This window comes from Salmo salar, chromosome 09 (genome assembly GCF_965601325.2).
Source record: "Salmo salar chromosome 09, fSalSal1, whole genome shotgun sequence".
Classification (NCBI taxonomy): domain Eukaryota; kingdom Metazoa; phylum Chordata; class Actinopteri; order Salmoniformes; family Salmonidae; genus Salmo; species Salmo salar.
Genome location: NC_138299.1, coordinates 25478802 through 25501278, shown reverse-complemented (window position 1 = coordinate 25501278; position 22477 = coordinate 25478802).

The window sequence follows — 22477 nt, the reverse complement described above, 5'->3', positions numbered from 1 at the left end:
ATCCTCCTCTTCCGCATATTTCCTTTTGAAGTAGGCAACTTTCGACGTTGTTGAATAGTTGAATCTCTCTTAGAGGGAATCGACTGCTTGAAGCACAATAAGGAAAATTGCAATTACAACCTTGATACATTTCTCCCTTTCATCACATTGGCAAGGACAGATTATGTGGTTCGTGGAGTGACACAGAATTATATAACAGCCCCAGCAGGAGTGGTCATATCCACAGTACATTACCTGATAGTAACAGCCCAGAGCCACAAATCCTCCTGATTGCTTGGGCTGCTCTCTGAGCCACACACATTACTTTAAGGGGCCTCTAGTGGAGGAGAATGATAGATAAGGAGATAATTAGAGAGAGAGGTAGGAATAGAGACCGGAGAGAGACACCTGTTTTATTAAAAAGTCGCACACAGAACATTTATTTGTATCTGTATTCCATAACCGTAAAACATGGACTAGATATGCTGCAACATTTTAAAATGTGGGCTATGTTTTCTTATATTTAATTTCACTGCATAGGCTATTTGTAATGGCCAGAATAAAAATATAACTTTTTTCAGCATGTGCCTTGTAGGCAGAGCTGAATTTTTTTTATTGCCATCATTGCCATCATTGCCATTTTCCCACACAAGGCTATTTATGAAGAAATTGGGTTGAGTATGTGCTTGGGTAGTCAGTGTGCGCGTGTGTGGTATGTGTGTGTGTGTGTGTGTGTGTGACAAAGAGAGATAGAGAACAGAGAGTTCCGGATATTGCACTAATTTGTGAATTTTCAGCTGAATGACACCTGGTATAAAACACATTATTTTACTCCCTCTGCAGTTAGGCATAGTGGGAATGTATTCCTATTCAATGTATCAAAAAAAAATATCTGTAACACAAATAATGCAGTCACCTGGTTGGATGTGTTTTTGACTGACTGATCTGATGATGATACCGATGATGCATGTCTTTAATGCTAATTATCTTATTCAGTTTATCTTATCGGAATCTCAGCTATTTGTGAGAATAACCCACACATTTGATCAAATATAACCTACATTCATTTGTAAAATTACCTTATGATGTGAATCTTCAACAGTTCATAAAGCACTTCAGCAAATCAGCAGTCCTTTCAGATGAAGGCAGCCTATGAAGTAATCAGTTCTTCTGAATGTGTCCTATGTGTGATCGTCCGTTGCTGCGACATTTACCGTCTGTCCCAATTATCCCAGCTACAAACTTTGCCTGAAGTTTGCACTTCACACACAGTCACTGTAGCTTCATTTTAATACTCCCTTCAGAGTACGCAACACGTGGGGTCTTAAAATATCATTTTCTGTGAAACAACCAACAACACCATACCCTCTGCAACCTCATTGGTCCTCACAAAAGCAGATGTTTCTGTTGCTAGGAGATTCACTAGGCAATGATGACGCTTCATCATCAGGCTCCATTACTCTCGCATTGTGCTTCTTGGTTTCCTCTCACTCTCTCTCTCCCTGGGTGTATGGGCAACCTATTGACTGGATGAGTAATTATTTGATGTTTGATTTAAAAGTAGGCCTAACCTTTCTATTGTAGCCTACGGCTGCTATTATAGCCCAGATATGAGACATAAACAGTAGTGGCCTATTAAACTTGGCTTATGTACAAAATCTAGATCTCTTTTTCCCCCCTAAAACATGGAATTAACTAAATCAAGCATCTGCTGGATTTCATTGATCTCATCCAAAAACCACAATATTCTATTCTTAATCTTTTCTAATCCTGCCTCTGTGAGCTTGATGATTTCCTTAGTGTCCTGGGCAAGGAGGTATTAGGCATACAACGGAAAACCTTTCACACTATGACACAGTCATTCTCAGAATTAAGGCGTCTTAACAAACACGCAGCTCAGAAATATCACTCAAGAACCAGATGGCAGCAAGTTTTACTTTAACAAGAACAAAACTAATATGTACAAAAGTACTCTATGTCATTGTCATTCGTTGCATGAATGGTGCAGGCACTGTATAGGCATGAGAACAAATCAACAGTCCATGCATACAGCTTCATCTCACAGGAACATCAAACATGGTTGACTATACACTCATGCTCAAATTATGCATGGATTATTATAATACATTTTTCCCATACAGGCATTAACATTTAACTTTACGCTACAGGCACTTTATAAGAATCTCACTGTTTGGAAACTGAAAACAAGCATGCTGTAATAACATACTGTATATATTTCAGAGGACATTTACATTTTACATTTTAGTCATTTAGCAGACGATCTTATCCAGAGCATCCATTTTCATACTTTTTTTCATAAAGGACATCTTGAACATTAAACATTTCTAAGAGAGATTATGTACAGCAACTCTTGACGTTCATAAAATACATTATAATTGGTGCAGCGTGTACCGTAAATAACACATCTTATCCATGAAATGCTAATTATGGGTTACAAGTGAACTGAATCATTGGTCAAGTCATTAACAATACAAACCTGTGTTATAAACATGACATGAACTATACCTGTCATATCAGGTTAGGTTATAATTCATCCACAGAGCAGAGGACAATCTCTCCAACTGTGGCATTCATTCATACAGTTTGTCATCTTGTGATGAAAAGCTCATCATTGTTGGGTTCTGAGAATATGAAAATATACTTATTCATGTCACTGATGGAGTGCTAAGGTTGAGGGTCTACACTAGAAGTTAAGGGTTATAGGAGGAAGGTATATAGTGTGTGCAACTAAGCTTGCAATGTGTTGAGTGCAGGGAAGCGATTACATGCGGCAGGCATTGAGAAGGAAAGATGGGTGGAGATCTTGGAAACGTACAATGTCACCGAGGGAGAGAGGGTAATGTATAACGTTTACATTATGTCAGGATATGTTATTGTTAGCCATCAGGGATACTCTGGGAGGAGAAGAGACACAGTCTGGTATCAATACCATGACAGCCTTTAGTTGGGGAGGAGTGAGCACTTTGGGGTAGAGGTCAGGTTAGATGAAGTGAGGAAGAACAGATATCACTAAGGTTCTGTCTAGCAGCAGAGATGCATTGGCTGTTCAGTTGCAGAGGAGGAGACTCAACCTAGGAGAAAGGGTTAAATATCAGTGCTTGTGTGAAATGTTTTTTGGTCTGAATACAGCTGTGTCGACCCTTTGGGAAGAATTAAACTTGGTTAAGTTTCTCTAGTATCCGTGACTTATTTACTCTGAAAATTAGAACTATCATCATCAAATGCAGTGCCGTACACTTCCCTGAATCAATTACTTACTAAGTCAATGTTATTGCTATAAGTGGAAAAAGTGGTTTTAACCTTTGATACAAATGCAAACGTCTAACCAACATGGTAATTTCCAAGACAGCAATTCAGTTCCAAGAAAAGCCATGTAGCTAGCTATATATGAAATCTAATGTTCCATCTATGCAATCATTGGAAGAATTCCATAATGTGATGTAGGGGTGATTAGTTTGGAGGAAATGGACATGTTCATTTGTAGCACAGCTCTCTAAGTGAGTCAGGCCCTGGTGTCATCCCTTGTGCAAACAAAGAGACCTACAGTAATTAAGCCTGTTGTCCATCCAGGAAAACAGAGTGGTTGTGAAGGTCGCAGATTCAATACTCCTTAACATCCCACAGGCCATGGATGATTAACTCAGAGGGCAGAGCATAATGCTTATTTACATTCCACCTCAATACTTAATTGAACAATCAATGTCTGCTAAGAGTTCATCAGACATAGGGCCCATAGGATTCTACTAGACAAATACTGACTGAGAGGAACTAGGTACAGTAAGGTTGAAAACCAGGGGACTAGAAGGCCAGTAAAGTGCTGTCTAGAAGAGATGCTTTGCAAAAGATGCTAATGTAAAGTACATCACACTGCTTTCTTGGCGAGTACCGCTTCCTCCTGATTCGGCTATGCCTTGCAAGCACACGTGACCTCCCTCCTGAAGCGTCTTACCAGTCGGTGCCATGCGAAAAGCTAGCTAGTCGGTGGCGCAAGTGGGGACACTTCAGGCTGAGGAGTAAGTTTCACACATCCTTGTGTGCTACACTAAGTAGGAATACAGTTGCTCTAAAGTGAAAATAAAACATTTTCCATCCTCCTTGGTGTGAGAAGCCATTTACCTAGGGGGTTGTGGGTCGACAGGCTAAATAAACAAATGTAAATCACCCAAAGCAGCTACTTCCATTGGATTCAATGAAGTTAATAAGACAGACTTGGCCATGAGCATTAGCATCATCATTATCACGCTTTACAGTCCAAGGACTGTAACTACCAATGAGCAGAGACAAATAATACACTGCCAGGGAGGGTCATTCATGGCATGTTGTTATTAACAGCTGCACTGGGATATTTAAAGCCTCTTTTCATCTCAGCATGTATGGCTGTTGAAATGAGCTTTGACTTGGGAAGACACTATAAGGGCCAAAGACATCATCAGTCCCACTAAATGAAGAGACTGAGTCAGTCAGACTGAGAGGACGGATGTTCTCATCACAGAAAATTAAGTGTACTTTAGCTTCTTGTCTTAGAGCAGGTCATGTCTTACAGTAGGAGAGGAGGAGTAACGGGAATAAGTAAAAGGGGTAGATGAAGATACAAACGTGTGATAAAGAACAAAACGCATGGTAATTCAATGTGAAATTACCCTGAACTATACTGTTCCAAAACCTAAAAAGGAGGAAGAAATCTATCAAAAATGTTTTGAAATCCAAATGAATGCTGTGTTTGGAATGATAGAAAATGACAACGATTTTAGTCTCTCTTTTCCATCATTGAAGGAAGAAATCATTTTAAAAGATTTGTACTTTTCATCTTGAAGTGTGGCTGAATAAAGTCCTATAGTAATGAATCAAAAAACATTGTCCTTGGACAATCATAACAGTACACCCATTTTTTTCTGACATCTACATAGCGGATATACAGAAATGACCAACCAAACTTCATCCTGCTGTCTGTGGTTACACAATGTAAATATATGTGACGCCAACATTCAATAACCTTTTTTTATTTTTTTATATACTTTGTTTTTATTGAGCAACACAAAGAAAGTACAAATAAAGTAAAGTAAAAGAACAAAAAAGATCTGCCAGTTACAGTGCACATCATACCTTGATCATGTTAGTTACATTGACATCTTTGAATTAGACCATTTTCAAACACGAAACCCATTTTTCACAGTATTCTTGACCTCTCTCCTCTTGTGTTCTTAGAGCAAAGGTCATACGCTCCATGTGGTGTATTTCTTTTACAATGCCTATCCATTGTGTAATGGTGGGAGGGTATTTTTCTTGCCTTTTCCTAGTGATAGCCTTTTTACTGGCTGCCAGTAGGACCTTCAAGAGGTACTTTTCTCTATTGTGTAAGTTATCAGGTATTTCACCCAAGTACAAAGAAATGAATGTTTGTTCTATGTCAAATCCCATTATTATTCCCATGTTAGATCTTATTTCTCCCCAGTAAATTTCGATTGTGGGGCACGTCCAAAAGATATGAGGGTGATCCACCCTCAATAGACCGCATTCTCTCCAACAGGGGTGTACCTTGAACCATTAGCACAGGCAATAAAACAGGACCCAACCTTAGAGGGATTAACAATGAGGCAGTGAACATAAGATATGTGTTACGATCGTCAAAAGGAGTGGACCAAGGAGTGATTTCAGTTTAGGTGTTATGAAGAAACGTACAACGTTCTTCCAACAGAATTCTCTCCATGACCTTGAGTTGGTGGAGCTTTGTTGAGTCTCTAATATGTTCAACCATGTTTCAGCAGTTATTTCAATGCTAAGTTCCTCCTCCCATTTCTTTTTAATATAGTTGGTAGAATGTTTCTTTGAGGTTGAATACCCAAAGAGATTTTAAATCGTTTTTTTGTTACCTGAAGATGTATGCGTTAGTGAATACTTGGAATAATTTTTGAGGTGCTCGAGGGTCAATCACTTTAATCTCCCTTAAGAAATAGTGTTGAACTTGTAGGTATCTGTAAAAATCTTGCTTTTCCAAGCCATGTTTTTTACTTAGGTCCTGGAAGTTATCTAGTTATTCCTTATAATTGTACTGAATGATGTGATGCCTTTCTGCGTCCATTGTTTAAATCTGCTGTCCTGAGTTGCAGGGATGAAGCTGGGGTCGTATGCGGGCCAACTCAGCAGTTTGATCTCTCTGTCTAAATGATTTAGCTTAACTACCCTTAACCATGTCTTTAGAGAAAAATTAATCCACTGATTTTGTCTATTGCATATTTCTATTACTATGTCTTTATTTCCCAAAACTGACTGTATGGGTATCTCTGTCAAAGTAGTCTCGATGTCTTTACATTTGGATTCGTATTCTGAACACCAGAGGTCTCAATTGGGCTGACATAATAATCTTTTAGGTTTGGTAAGGCCATACCCCCACTGTATTTTGGTAATTGTAATGTTGTATATCTAATTCTTGGTCTCTTACTGTTCCAGATAAACCTTGATATCCGTTTATCCCATTTTCTAAACTGTTTAGGTGGGATTTCTACTGGCATTTATTGGAACAAATAAAGTAACCTCGGCAGGATGTTCATTTTGATTGCTTCAATTCTACTACTAAGATCTAAGGGAAGTGAATTCCACCTGTCTAGGTCATCATATATTTTCTTGTTGATGTGATCGCAATTCATGCAGTAAAGTTTGGGTGTATCTTTTGGTAGAAATACTCCAAGATATTTAATGGATGAAGCGGTCCAGTAGAAGTTATACCTACTCATCAGTTCTTCCTGTGGGGTATAATTATATACTAGGGCTTGGGTCTTGTGTACGTTAAGCACATACCTGAATATGTTCCAAATGTTTGTAAAACATCCATCAATCTAGGTACACTTGTGCCTGGGTCTTTAAGGAACAACAGCACATCATCAGCATACATGCATATTGTCACGCCCTGACCTGAGAGAGACGGTTTGTTTCTCTATGTGGTTAGGTCAGGGTGTGGGGTGGGCATTCTATGGTGTCTATTTCTTTGTTTTGAGCCGCGTATGGTTCCTAATCAGAGGCAGCTGTCTATCGTTGTCTCTGATTAGGAATCATACTTAGGCAGCCTCCCCCCCCCACCTGTAGTTGTGGGATCTTAATTTTGTACTGCTTGTTAAGCCTACAAGACGTGACGGTCGTTATCATTGTTTATTCCTTTTGTTTGTGGTGTCCTGAGGTAAAATAAATACACGATGAACACTTACCACGCTGCTCTTTGGTTCACCCCTTTTGACGATTGTAACACATATCTTATGTTCACTGCCTCATTGTTATTCCCTCTAAGGTTGGGTCCTGTTTTATTGCCTGTGCTAATGGTTCAAGGTACAAGGAGAAGTGTGTGGGTGAAAGATTACACCCTTGTCTTGCCCCTCGCTCTAATTTTATCGTTCGTGACAAATGTCCATTTATCTTTATTCTGGCGGTCGGACACAAATACAGTGTTTTGATGCACTGTATCACTTCTTTGTTGAAACCAAATCTTTCCATAACTTGGAATAGGTAATCCCATCCCACTGAATCAAATGCTTTTTCTGCATCTAGACTGATTAATATTGCACTTGTCTTATTCTGAGTAATGTGGTCCATGACATGTAGTGTTCTCCTTATATTGTCCTGTGTCTGCCTATTTTGTATGAAACCAGTTTGATCTCCATCAATCAATTCTGGGATTATGTTCTCCATTCTTTTGGCGATTATTGATGCATATAGTTTATAATCCGTGTTAAGAATTGCGATAGGTCTATATGAACTGCATTCCTTCTTATCTTTACCCTCTTTTGGGATTACAGATATGATGGCCTCTCTCCGTGACGGTGGGAGACCCTCCTCCCGCAGAGTCCAATTAAAACAGGCCTTAAGTAGAGGTGTTAGTTGTTCTCTGAAGGTCTTGAACCATTCTGAAGGGAAGCCATCAGTGCCTGGAGACTTGTTTACTTTTAGTTGAGATATTGCTTTATTAATTTCGTCGGTGGTTATTTCTAAAGTAAGTCTATCATTTTGCTCTGTCCCAATTGAGGGGAGATCAAGTGAGTTCAAAAAATGCTCTATTGTCTGTTCATCTGCCTTCTCTGGTTGCTTGTACAGATTTGTGTAATATGACTCAAATGCATTCTGTATTTCATCTAATTTGCATGTGATCTTCTTTGTTTTGGGGTCTATTATTTTGAAAATGGTATTCTGTGCTTGTTGTTTCCTGAGTCTCCATGCTAGTAATTTGGTTGCCTTTGAGCCTGCTTCATAATATCGTTGTTTCAGGAACCTGAGATTTTTCTCTACTTCTTCTCTATAAATCTGGTCAATTTCCTGTTTTACATTTTGAATCTCTCGTAATATAAGAGGGTCTTTGTATTGACTATGAGAGTGTTCTAAGTATCTTAGTGTTTCCTGTAATTTCAGTAATTTCTTGAGAGATGATGTGGCTATGATCTTTCCTCTCATAACCGCCTTAGCTGCATCCCACAATGTAGCAGGAGATACTTCCCCATTATCGTTATTCTCCAGATAGATGTTCAATTCTGTCTTTATTGATTCCTTGAATGCTGGATCATTCAGTTTGCTTGTATTAAGTCTCCATTGAGTATTTCTTGGTTTGCTATCAAGGTGTAGAGTAAGGTAAACTCCATTATGATCTGATAAGTCGCTCTGCTCGATCCTACAATCCCTAAGCCTGTGTCTATCTGCATTGTACATGAAAAAGTAGTCTAACCTGGAGTATTCAGTGTGGCGGGCTGAGTAAAAAGTATATTCCTTATCTGTCATGTGGATATCACGCCATACATCGAGCAGTTCTAGATCCTGCAATATCCTATTGATCTTTTTAGCAACTAGACTCATTTTCCTATTTTGATTTGTGCTGTCCAATTTTGAATTTAAAATCGTGTTAAAATCCTCTCCACAGATAAGAGTGCCAGAGGTTTCTGTGGCAATTAGATCAAACACCTTCCTGTAGAAGTCCATGTCACTCCCTGGGGGTGCATATACATTATTTAATGTAACTTCCTTGTTATCCAGTTTACATTTAACAAGTATAAATCTACCCTCGTCTTTTATTTCTGACAAACTCAAAATTAACTGAATTTGGGATCAAGATTGCAACTCCCCTTCTACCCATTTTGTAAGAAGAAAATCCCTCCTTATCTTGCAGGGCCATGACATCTGTATAATGCCAGAGTCTGCTGTGACCACTTACACTGATCCTTCTTATAGCGTGTCTAAGACACCTGCCACCATTTGAGTCCAAACAAGTAATTAATTAATTAATCTAAGGACCCAGAGCGCTATCTGACTATCTCTGCATTGATCCCAACAGATTGGTCCAATCAAGCTTAGCCTGATCTCTTTACAGACAGTAATCTGTGATGAAATGTTATTTTTGGGATCTGGAGCAGTGGGTTGATTGATTTACATGCTGCTGGATTAGATGTTTAGAATGTGTGTCTCTGTGTGTAATGTATGTATGTATGTATGTATGTATGTATGTATGTATGTATGTATGTATGTATGTATGTATGTATGTATGTATGTATGTATGTATGTATGTATGTATGTATGTATGTATGTATGTATGTATGTATGTATGTATGTATGTATGTGTATGTATGTATGTGTCCTTCACAGTCTTAGGGCTCTGTGTTGACTTCCTCCTGGTCAGAAAGTAGGCAGGTGAACTTGAAGCATTTTCCCAGTGTAGCCTGGGCTACAACCTCTGTGGTCCCTGTAGAGTGGAAGCTCTGAGAGCAAGACACAGAGATCTCAAATTGCCTCACAATCACGTCCTCACTGTCTGACGAGCTGGACTGATCATCATCACCCCCATAGCTGTTCACTGGATAGACCAGAGATCACACACACAGGGGTTAGAGAGTTCACAAAGAGAGAATGTACAGGCAGGAGAGCTACTATGAAGCCAAATGAGTGAGGGCAAGACAAATACAGGAATTAATTCAAGGAACATTTTACATAACAATCACGACCCGCATATCCAAATTACACTGAACAAAAATATAATCGCAACATGTAAAGTGTTGGTCCCATGTCTCATGAGCTGAAATAAAAGATCCCAGAAATATTCCATGCACACAAAAATATTATTTCTCTCAAATTTTGTGCACAAATTTGTTAACATCCCTGTTAGTTAGCATTTCTCCTTTGCTAAGATAATTCATCCACCTGACAGGTGTGAAATATCAAGAAGCTGATTTAACAGCATTATCATTACACAGATGCACCTTGTGCTGGGGAAAATGAAAGGTCACTAAAATGTGCAGTTATGTCACACAAAACAATGCCACAGATGTCTCAAGTTTTGAGGGAGCGTGCAACTGGCATGCTGACTGCAGGAATGTTCACCACAGCTGCTGCCATAATGCGCCTCCAATGTCATTTTAGAGAATTTGGCAGGACGTTCAACCGGCCTAACAACCGTAGACCACGTGTAACCCCGCCAATCTAGGACCTCCACATTCGGTTTCTTCACCTGCGGGATTGTCTGAGACCAATCACCCAGACAGCTGATCAAACTGTGGTTTGGGTGTTCACAACCAAAGAATTTCTGCACAAACTGTCAGAAACCGTCTCAGGGAAGCTCATCGACGTGCTCGTCATCCTTACCAGGGTCTTGACCTAACGGCAGTTTGGCGTCGTATCGGACTTCAGTGGGCCAATGCTCACCTTCAATGAACACTGGCACGCTGGAGAAGTGTGCTCTTCATGGATGAATCTCGGTTTCAACTGTACTAACAGCCTGATCAACTCTATGCGAAGGAGATGTGTCACACTGCAGAAGGTAAATGATGGTCACACCAGATACTGATTGGTTTTCTGATCCACTCCCATACCTTTTTTTAAATGTACACAGTGCTTTCGGAAAGTATTCAGACCCCTTGACTTTTTCCACATTTTGTTACGTTACAGCATTATTCTAATATGTATTAAATCGTGTTCTTGTCACGTCCTGACCAGTAAAGGGGTTATTTGTTATTGTAGTTTGGTCAGGACGTGACAGGGGGTGTTTGTTTAGAGTGTTTCGGGGTTTGTTGGGCTATGTTCTTATGTAAGAGGGGTGTTTGTTTTATGTGTTTCGGGGTTTGTGGTTAATGTTCTATGTTAGTATATTTCTATGTTCGTTCTAGTCTTTCTATTTCTATGTTTAGTTAATGGGGTTGACCTTCAATTGGAAGCAGCTGCTCCTCGTTGCTTCTGATTGAAGGTCCTATTTAAGAGGGGTGTGTTTTCTATGGGATTTGGGGTGGGTAGTTGTTCCTGGTTTAGTGTTTGTGCACCTGACAGGACTGTTTCATTTTTTTTGTATACGTAGTTATTTGTTTCTCCTTCTTCAAAATAAAAAGAAGAAGAATATACATATTCCCGCTGCGTTTTGGTCTGATCCATACGACAACCGTGACAGTTCTCTCTCAATCTACACACTATTGCCCACAATGACAAAGCAAAAACAGTTTTAGACATTTTTGCAAATGTATTAAAAACAAAAACTGAAAATTCACATTCACATAAGTATTCAGACCCTTTACTCAGTACTTTTTTGAAGCACCTTTGGTAGCTATTACAGCCTTGAGTCTTCTTGGGTATGACGCTACAAGCTTGGCACAACTGTATTTGGGATGTTTCTCCCACTCTTCTCTGCATTTCCTCTCAAGCTCTGTCAGGTTGGATGGGGAGCGTAGCTGCACAGCTATTTTCAGGTCTCTCCAAAGGTGTTTGATTGGGTTCAAGTCCAAGCTCTGGCTGGGTCACTCAAGGACATTCAGAGACTTGTCCCAAAGCCCCTCCTGCATGTCTTGCCTGTGTGCTCAGGGTCGTTGTCCTGTTGGAAGTTGAACCTTTGCCCCAGTCTGAGGTCCTGAGCGCTCTGGAGCAGGTTTTCATCAAGGATGTCTCTGTACTTTGCTCCGTTCATCTTTCCCTCGATCCTTACTAGTCTCCTAGTCCCTGCCGCTGAAAAACATCCCCACAGCATGATGCTGCCACCACCATGCTTCACCGAATGGATGGTGCCAGGTTTCCTGCAGACGTGATGCTAAGCATCCAGAGAATCTTGTTTATCATGGTCTGAGAGTCCTTCAGGTGTCTTTTCACCAACTCCAAGCAGGCTGTCATGTGCCTTTTACTGAGGATTGGCTTCTGTTTGGCCACTCTACCATAAAGGCCTGATTGGTAGAGTGCTGCTAAGATGGTTATCCTTATGGAAGGTTTTCCCATCTCCACAGAGGAACTCTGGAGCTCTGTCAGAATGACCATCGGGTTCTTGGTCACCTCCCTGATGAAGGCCCTTCTCCCCCGATTGCTCAGTTTGGTCAGGCGGCCAGCTCTAGAAAGGGTCTTGGTGGTTCTAAACGTCTTCCATTTAAGAATGATGGAGGCCACCGTGTTCTTGGGGATCTTCAATGTTTTGGTACCCTTCCCCAGATCTGTGCCTCAATACAATCCTGTCTCGGAGCTCGACGGACAATTCCTTAAAATCAAATCAAATGTTATGTCACATGCGCCGAATACAACAGGTGTAGACCTTTACAGTAAAATGCTTACATACAAGTGCTTAACCAAGAATTCAGTTTTAAGAAAAAAAAAGTGCTCTCACATATCTGCCATTTATCACTCGACCCCCTTCTTTGCCACAGTACATGTAGGTAGAGGTAAAGTGACTATGCATGGATAATAAACAGAGAGTAACACCAGCGTAAAAATGGGGGTGGGGCGGGGACAATGCAAATAGTCTGGGTAGCCATCTGATTAGCTGTTCTGCAGTCTTATGGCTTGGGGGTAGAAGCTGTTTAGAAGCCTTTTGGACCTAGACTTGGCGCTCCGGTACCGCTTGCCATGAGTTAGCAGAGAGAACATCCTATGACTAGGGTGGCTGGAGTCTTTGCCAATTTTTATGGCCTTCCTCTGACACCGCCTGGTGTAGAGGTCCTGGATATCGGGAAGCTTGGCCCCAGTGATGTACTGGGCCATACGCACTACCATCTGTAGTGCCTTGCGGTCGGAGACCGAGCAGTTGTCATACCAGGCAGTGATGCATCCAGTCAGGATGCTCTCGATGGTGCAGCTGCAGAACTTTTTTAGGATCTGAGGACCCATGCCAAATCGTTTCAGTCTACTGAGGGGGAAAAGTGGTTTTGTCGTGCCCTCTTCACAACTGTCTTAGTGTGTTTGGACCATGATAGTTTGTTGGTGATGTGGACACCAAGGAACTTGAAGCTCTCAACCTGCTCCACTATAGCCCCATCGATGAGAATGGGGGAGTGCTCGGTCCTCCTTTTCTTGTAGTCCACAATCATCTCCTTTGTCTTGATCACATTGAGGGAAAGGCTGTTATCCTGGTGTAACAGTTTCTTCCTTCCCTCTCCTCGCCCCAATCTGGGCTCGAACCAGGGACCCTCTGCGCACATCAACGACAGCCACCCTTCAAGCATTGCTACCCATCGCTCCACAAAAGCTGCGGCCCTTGCAGAGCAAGGGGAACAACTACTTCAAGGTCTCAGAGTGAGTGACGTCACCGATTGAAATGCTAATAGCGCGCACTCCGCTAACTAGCTATCCATTTCACATCGGTTACACTGGCACCACACTGCCAGGTCTCTGACCTCCTCCTTATAGGCTGTCTAATCATTGTTGGTGATCAGGCCTACCACTTTTGTCTCGTCGGCAAACTTAATGATGGTGTTGGAGTCGTGCTTTACCATGCAGTCATGGGTGAACAGGGAGTACAGGAGGGGACTGAGAGCACAACCCTGAGGGGCCCCTGTGTTGAGGATCAGCGTGGCGGATGTGTTACCTACCCTCACCACCTGGGGGCGGTCAATCAGAAAGTCCAGGATCCAGTTGCTGAGGGAGGTGTTTAGTCCCAGAGTCCTTAGCTTAGGGATGATCTTTGAGGGCACTATGGTGTTGAAAGCTGAGCTGTAGTCAATGAATAGCATTCTCACATATGTGTTCCTTTTGTCCAGGTGGGAAAGGGCAGTGTGGAGTGCAATAGAGATTGCATCATCTGTGGATCTGTTGAGAGCAGTATGAAATTGGAGTGAGTCTAGGGTTTCTGGGATAATGGTGTTGATGTGAGCCATGACCAGCCAATCAAAGCACTTCATGGCTACAGATGTGAGTGCTACGGGTCAGTAGTCATTTAGACAGGTTACCTTAAGTGTTCTTGGGCACAGGGACTATGGGGGTCTGCTTGAAACATGTTGGTATTACAGACCCGGTCAGGGACAGGTTAAATGTCAGTGAAGAGTACACATCCTGGTAATGAAGAGTACACACCCTGCGGCCTTGTGAATGTTGACCTGTTTAAAAGGACTTACTCACATCCGCTATGGAGAACGTGATCACACAGTCATCCGGAACAGCTGATGCTCTCATGCATGCTTCAGTGTTGCTTGCCTCGAAGCGAGCATAGAAGTTATTTAGCTCGTCTGGTAGGCTCGTGTCACTGGGCAGCTCGCGGCTGTGCTTCCCTTTGTAGTCCGTAATAGTTTGCAAGCCCTGCCACTTCCGACGAGCGTCAGAGCCGGTGTATTAAAAGTCAATCTTAGTCCTGTATTGATGCATTGCCTGTTTGATGGTTCGTTGGAAGTCATAGCGTGATTTCTTATAAGGGTCCGAGTTAGATTCCCGCTCCTTGAAGGTGGCAGCTTTACCCTTTAGCTCAGTGAGGATGTTGCCTGTAATCCATGGCTTCTGGTCGGGGTATGTACGTACGGTGACTGTGGGGACAACGTCATCGATGCACTTATTGATGAAGCCAGTGACTGATGTTGTGTACTCCTCAATGCCATCGGAAGAATCCCGGAACATATTCCAGTCTGTGCTAGCAAAACAGTCCTGAAGCTTAGCATCTGCCTCATCTGACCACTTCCGTATTGAGCGAGTCACTGGTACTTCTTGCTTTAGTTTTTGCTTGTAAGCAGGAATCAGGAGGATAGAGTTATGGTCAGATTTGCCAAATGGAGGGCGAGGGAGAGTTTTGTACGCATCTCTGTGTGTGGAGTAAAGGTGGTCTAGAGTTTTTTCCCCCCTCTGGTTGCACATTTAACATTATTTTAAAATAATTTAAGTTTTCCTGCATTAAAGTCCCCAGCACTAGGAGCGCCACTTCTGGGTGATCATTCTCTTGTTTGCTCATGGCCTTATACAGCTCGGTGAGTGCCGTCTTAGTTCCAGCATCGGTTTGTGGTGGTAAATAGACAGCTATGAAAAATATAGATGAAAACTCTCTTGGTAAATAGTGTGGTCTACAGCTTATCATGAGATACTCTACCTCAGGCAAGCAAAACCACGAGACCTCCTTGATATTAGATTTTGTGCACCAGCTGTTATTTACAAATAGACAGAGACCGCCATCCCTTGTCTTACAGGAGGCAGCTGTTCTATCTTGCAGATGGACCGAAAACCCAGCCAACTGTATGTTATCCATAATCATCTTTCAGCCACGACTCGGTGAAACATAAGATATTACAGTTTTTAATGTCCCGTTGGTAGGATAGTCTTGATCGGAGCTCATCCATTTTGTTATCCAATGATTGCATGTTGGCTAATAGGACTGATGGTACAGGGGGATTACTCACTCGCCATCGGATGCTTACAAGGCACCCCAATCCACGTACCCAATATCTCCATCTCTTCTTCAATGGGGAGTTGGGCCTTGTCGGGTGTCTGAAGTAAATCCTTTGCGTCCGACTTGCTAAATGAAAAATCTTCATCCAGTACGAGGTGATTAATCGCTGTCCTGATATCCAGAAGCTCTTTTCGGTCATAAGAGACAGTGGCAGAAACATTATGTATAAAACACACACAATAGCACAATTGGTTAGAAGCCCATAAAATGGCAGCCATCTCCTCCGGCACCATCGACCTCATGGCTTGGTTTTTGCTCTGACATGCACTGTCAACTGTGGGATCTTATATAGACAGGTGTGTGCCTTTCCAAATCATGTCCAATCAATTGAATTTACCACAGGTGGACTCAAATCACGTTGTAGAAACAGCTCAATGATCAATGGAAACAGGATGCACCTGAGCTCAATTTCAAGACTCATAGCAAAGGGTCTGAATACTTATGTAAATAAGGTATCTGTATTTTATTTGCAAACATTTTCTTTGTCATTATTGTGTATTGTGTGTAGATTGATGAGTAAAATGTTTTATTTAATCAATTTTAGAATAAGGCTGTAACTTAACAAAATGTGAAAAAGGGGAAGGGGTCTGAGTACTTGTATATACAAAAGTATGTGGACACCCCTTGAAATTAGTGAATTTTACTATTTAAACACCTTTTGCTGACAGGTGTTTAAAATCGAGCATGTATTCTCTACAGACAAACATTGGCAGTAGAATGGCCCGTACTGAAGAGCTCAGTGATGTGGCATAAGATGCCACCTTTCCAACAATTCAGTTCGTCAAATGTTTGCCCTGCTAGAGCTGCCCCGGTCAACTGTAAGTGCTGTTATTTTGAAATGGAAACGTCTAGGAGCAGCAACAGCTCAGCCGCGAAGTGGTAGGCCACACAAGCTCACAGAACAGGACCGTCGAGTGCTGAAGTGCGTAGCACTTAAAAATGTCCTTGGTTGCAACACCCACTACCGAGTTCCAAACTGCCTCTGGAAGCAATGTCCGCACAATAACTGTTCGTCGGGAGCTTCATGAAATGGGTTTCCATGGCCGAGCAGCCACACACAAGCCTAATATCACTATGCGCAATGTCAAGCGTCGACGAGAGTGGTGTAAAGCTCACCGCCATTGGACTCTGGAGCAGTGAAAAAGCGTTCTCTGGAGTGATGAATCACGCTTCAGCATCTGGCAGTCCAACGGACAAATCTTGGTTTGGAGGATGCCAGGAGAGCACTACCTGCCTAAATTCATAGTGACAATTTTTCAAGTTTGGTGGAGGAGGAATAATGGTCTGGGGCTGTTTTTCATGGTTTGGGCTAAGCCCCTCAGTTCCAATGAAGGGAAATCTTAACTCTACAGCATACAATGACATTGTAGAGGATTCTGTGCTTCCAACTTTGTTTCAGCATGACAATGCCCCCGTGCACAAAGCGAGGTCCTTACAGAAATGGTTTGTCAAGATCGGTATGGAAGAACTTGACTGGCCTGCACAGAGCCCTGACTTCAACCCCATCGAACACCTTTGGCATGAATTGGAACACCGACTGCGAGCCAGGCCTAATCGCCCAACATCTGTGCCCGACCTCACTAATGCTCTTGTAGCTGAATGGAAGCAAGTCCCCGCAACAACATTTCAACATCCAGTGGAAAGCCTTCCCAGAAGAGTGGAGGCTATTATAGCAGCAAAGGTGGGAGGGACCAACTCCATATTAATGCCCATGATTTTGGAATGAGATGTTTGACGAGCAGGTGACCACATACTTTTGGTCAAGTAGTGTATCTGTGACGAACAGATGCATATCTGTATTCCCAGTCATGTGAAATCCATAGATTAGGGCCTAATTAATTTATTTCAATTGACTGCTTTTCTTATATGAACTGTAACTGTAAAATCCTTGAAATAGTTGCATGTTGCATTTATATTTTTGTCTCTGGCAGATAAGACTACAGTGATGAACTAAGTGAGTGTTTTCGGCCCGAGACTTTAGTGTCAGTCAATGAATCTACCACGCTATGGAACCAGGACAAGGAAAGCAGGAGAGAAGTGCCAGCTGTACATACCCATAGCATTACAAATCACATAAGCTGTTACCTTTTAGTCTGCCTGTCTGTCTGTCTCTAAAAACAAAGCATTTATCTGAATACCACTAGTTCCACCACTGATAGATAGACAGACTGACAGTAACTTGGTTATTTAAGTGTCTGTTAACAGATTGATTGAGGCTGTAATGGAGATGTATCACACGCCACTGCCCCCATCTCCCTCATCAGTGTAGGTAACCCAGTACAACCCGTCCCTCTTTAATGCAACCATCCATCATCATGGTAACCCAGAATGTCCTCTGATTGATTTCCTGTGGCCCTGCCCACCTCTCGTGTTCAACCCGTCTCCACGGCTGCAGTAGCAAGAGCTGTCTAATCCTTAGCCTAATATGTATCACACAGTTTTCACTATTAGAACGTTCTGACCGCGCTCAGCACCACTCCAACCTTGGCACTCCACCATTACCTCAATCACTCTGAGGCTTACCAGTGCACTTTTTACTGCTCTCAGAACCATTATCACATCCTAATATTTATTCCTGCAGAGCCCTCATCACTTCTGGCTCCTGAGTGGCGCAGCAGTCTAAGGCACTGCATCACAGTGCTAGAGGCGTCACTACAGACCCTGGTTCGATCCTGGGCTGTATCACAACCAGCCGTGATCACGAGTCCCAAAGGGCGGCGCACAATTGGCCCAGCGTCGTTAGGGTTTGGCCGGTGTAGGCCGTCATTGTAAATAATCATTTGTTCTTAACTGACTTGCCTAACTAAATAAAGGTTCAATAATTTTTTTAAACGTAAGCCTTCGTGACTGCACAGTAGAATCCTCAATGCAGGTTTCCATTAAAAAACAAATTTGATTCTTGTTCTTTTGACTGCAATGCGATAGGTGAAAACAATGTGAAAAGCTTAATCTCCACAATTATGAGAAGACTTGTGGGTACAGGCACAGAGAGCTGCACAAACACAGCCATCAAGGTATAGAAATGCTTATGGTGGAGGGCCCCTCCTGAAGTGAATAACCTTGAGAGTATTTGTCAGTCCTTTCTGTCTCCATGTGATGGCTGTAGCCTGCGATGGAGAGCTCATTTTGATGGTCAATCTCAGAGGCTTCTTAGCAAAGATCAATTTCTCAAGCAAGAATTTTGCTAAGACTGTCTGGGATTGGTCTGTGTGAGTAGCGGAAAACTGAAAACTAGATGTTATTGGCAGAGAGATTTGGAACTCTTTCTTATTGGTCTATTACCTAATTGTCACCAGGCAGGCCAAAACTCCATTCCACCAAAACAGGCTTAAATTTCAGGCAGCACTTACACTAAAAGGGCATTATCATTCTTTTCACACTGCTATATAGTAGGCCTATCATAACCAAAGAATTAAAGCAATTGTCGTATTTTATAAAGTCTAGCAACCTCTCCAGCAGGCATGTTAGCTAAGATAGTTGGACAAGCTACTCTAACTTGATTGATATGAGGTTGGGAGATTGGGAACCTATCTACCTGGTTAGTGTAATAATATTTGAAGATAATACACAACACAGAGTACTAAAGGTCAATAGGGAATTAAAGATCAATGGAAATAGTTGGTTTTCAGTTCAATATCTGTTTAGAATATGTGTATGAATGTCAGTCCTGGACTCATAGCTACGTGTGGCATGTTTTCATTGGTCTGAATCATCTGTACATTGATCCTGAAACAGGATACTTGTTTTTTGGCCATTGGCCCAATTTTACTGCAAGAAATTCTAATTGGTCAACCACAGGCTAGGGTTGGGGGTTATAAACTATATCCTGTCACTTTGTTCTATGGAGAAAGTCACTGAGGGCAGGGGAGAATGAACCATTTACTTCCCAGCATAACATCCATGATTTGTCCTCTTTGAATAAACCAATTTTTCTCCCCCTGATTTGCTTTGGGGTCTGTGTTATTGAAGAATAACAGAAATTGATAACATTAGCTAAAGCCAACTTCATAAATCTGCTAGGTGGCTAGTATTACAGAGATACAACAAAATATTTGTATTTTATTTATTCATCAAGAAGAAATCAATAGGCTACTTGTACAAAGCTTCATTTACAAACATACCTCCTGCCCATTACCTGCAGCTAAAATCAAATCAAGCACTGTGTGTCACTCGAAAGTCTCTCTCCTCCTCCACTGACGATACTGTCTGCACGCACTAGAGTATCTAGTATCCTACCGAGCATATCTTTGCTCCGTGGTGCACCTTGGAAGGAACCACTTACTGCGGAGAATATGGGAGATGGTACTCTTTGCCTTGTCCAGTCAGTGTGCCCCCTCCGTGAAATACTGCTGGCAGATCTTTTTATAAATAATTATGATAAAATATGGGCTTAAAAGTTTAGTTTTTTTTTTTTTTTAAATGTACATGTGCCCTTGTGCCCCCTATGGGCATGATGCCTCTGCCTACAGTAGAGCAGAGCTCCACAATTCTCACTCAACTGTGTGTGTGTGTGTGTGTGTGTGTGTGTGTGTGTGTGTGTGTGTGTGTGTGTGTGTGTGTGTGTGTGTGTGTGTGTGTGTGTGTGTGTGTGTGTGTGTGTGTGTGTTCACTATGCTGTTCCCAAGGAGCAGGCAATCAGGACAAAGAGCAGGCAATCAGACGCAATTTTCTCCGGCCCTGTCTTTCCACTGGAGATGGATGTCAATTCTCCTCTGAATGAAAGAGTCCCTATAGAGAACAGCACTTACTCAATACAGTGAGGAGAAAGAGAGAAAGCAGGCCATTTCATTGGAATTCCAGTACTTCAGCATAACGTTTTCTGCAGGTTACCTCATGGTTCAATTTAAAGTAATGTTCTCAGAAAATTAAGATAACTTTTCATTAAAAAAACACAAGAAAACATCAGTAATGTTCAAAGAACGATAAAAAAATGTGTGTTTGCATGATTAATGCCTAAGCAAATTAATTTCCATTTGTCCTATCTGTGCTTGGAGTTCAAAATAGTTAACCAAAACTAGGCTAGCAGTGTTATTAAAGTCTTATTGAAACATGTTCTCAGGACATTATTTAATTACCTTCAAATAACCTATCATTTCCATCCTGAGAACATTAATAAATTCTCCCAAGAAAACTTTCAGGGAACCATAGAAAAACATTCTCAAAACCTTCCGTCGACCCAAAAATGTACGTTCCAAGAACAGGTGAAATCTTCACTTCCGTTCTTAGTACGTTTAAAAAACGATCAGTTCTAACGGTCAGGAAACGTATGGATTTGTTACCAGAACCAACAAGAAACCAAAAACGTACATTCCCACAACTTCCAAGGAACCAAATGTACTAGCTGGACACAGACCATCAGAGACAACACTACTGACATCATCATCTGAAACTGGAATCGGTAAACAAACCAATATCACTTCAAACGCTGCAATTGAAACAGCAGAGAGGAAAACGAATTATCCCTGTTAATGACTTTACACCAGAGTGAAAGACAGCGTGAAGTCCCTTTGTTCAGGTCCACTATAAAGTAATCTAAACACCATTGTGATAATTCTCACACTAATAAGAAGCTCTATGGACTGATCTCCTGTAGTTGCGGTGGAATATTACTGTGCTTTCTCAGTCGTTGAATCTAACCCTGAGATCAAAGTGTTATCTCCTCTCATCTCTCTGGTTTCACTTCAAAGCTGGGTGGAAAAGTCAGCAGCATAATAATCAAGCTAATGTTTTAATATTCACACACATCCACAGACACTCCAGCAGGCATGCTCCTATTGAATAATCAAATGGGCTCATGCACAGACAGGCAGGCAGTCTAGCAGTTAAGAGTGTTGGGCCAGTAACCAAAAGGTCGCTGGTTTGAATCCCCACTCTGGCAAGGTGGAAAACTCTGCCGTTCTGCCCTTGAGCAAGGCAGTTGACCCCAAACAACAACTGCTCCCCAAGTGCTGATGATGTGGACATTGATTAAGGCAGCCCCCTGCACCTCTCTGATTCAGAGGAGTTGGGTTAAATGTGGAAGACACATTTCAGTTGAATGCATTCAGTTTGTGCAAACTGACTAGGTATCCCATTTCCCTTTATTAACGTTCAAACACATCTCCCCACTCACATCAAAATAAATCTCACATACTCAGCTAGTCCACAGCTCTCCGGCAGAACAGAATGAGCCAAAGCAACATCACTCAACTACAGTAGAATCAGAGCGTCTTGCTACAAAGGAAAAGTCCTGAAGATATGGATGTGTTCTCGGCTAATTAACTTGTTTCTGGAAAGTGAGACCTGGAGCAGACAGGTGTGTAATAAAGAGAGGGGCAAGGCACTGAACAAATGTTGATGTGCTGTGTGTTTGTGCGAAAGGGCCAATTGTTTGGGGTAGCAGGTGTAGTCATGCCAAGGTACAGGACTGTGTGTGTGTGTGTGTCCATTCTCCAAGCCTAATCTTTATTGTAAAATGTACTGCTGACTATGTCCTGAACAAAAATATAAACACAACATGCAACAATTTTACTGAGTTACAGTTCATATAAGGAAATCAGTCAATTTAAATAATCTATGGATTTGACATCACTGGGCAGGGGCATGGGTTGGCCTGGAAGGGCATAGGCCAACCACTTGGGAGCCAGCCCCACCCACTGGGGAGCCAGGCCCAGTCAATCAGAATTAGTTTTCCCCCACAAAAGGGCTTTATTACAGATATAAATAATCCTCAGTGGGGCCTCCCGAGGGGCGCAGAGTTCGATTCCGGGCTCTATCACAACCGGCCGTGATCGGGAGTTTTATAGGGCGGCTCACAATTGGCCCAGCATTGCCCGGGTCAAGGGAGGGTTTGGCCGGGGGGCTTTACTT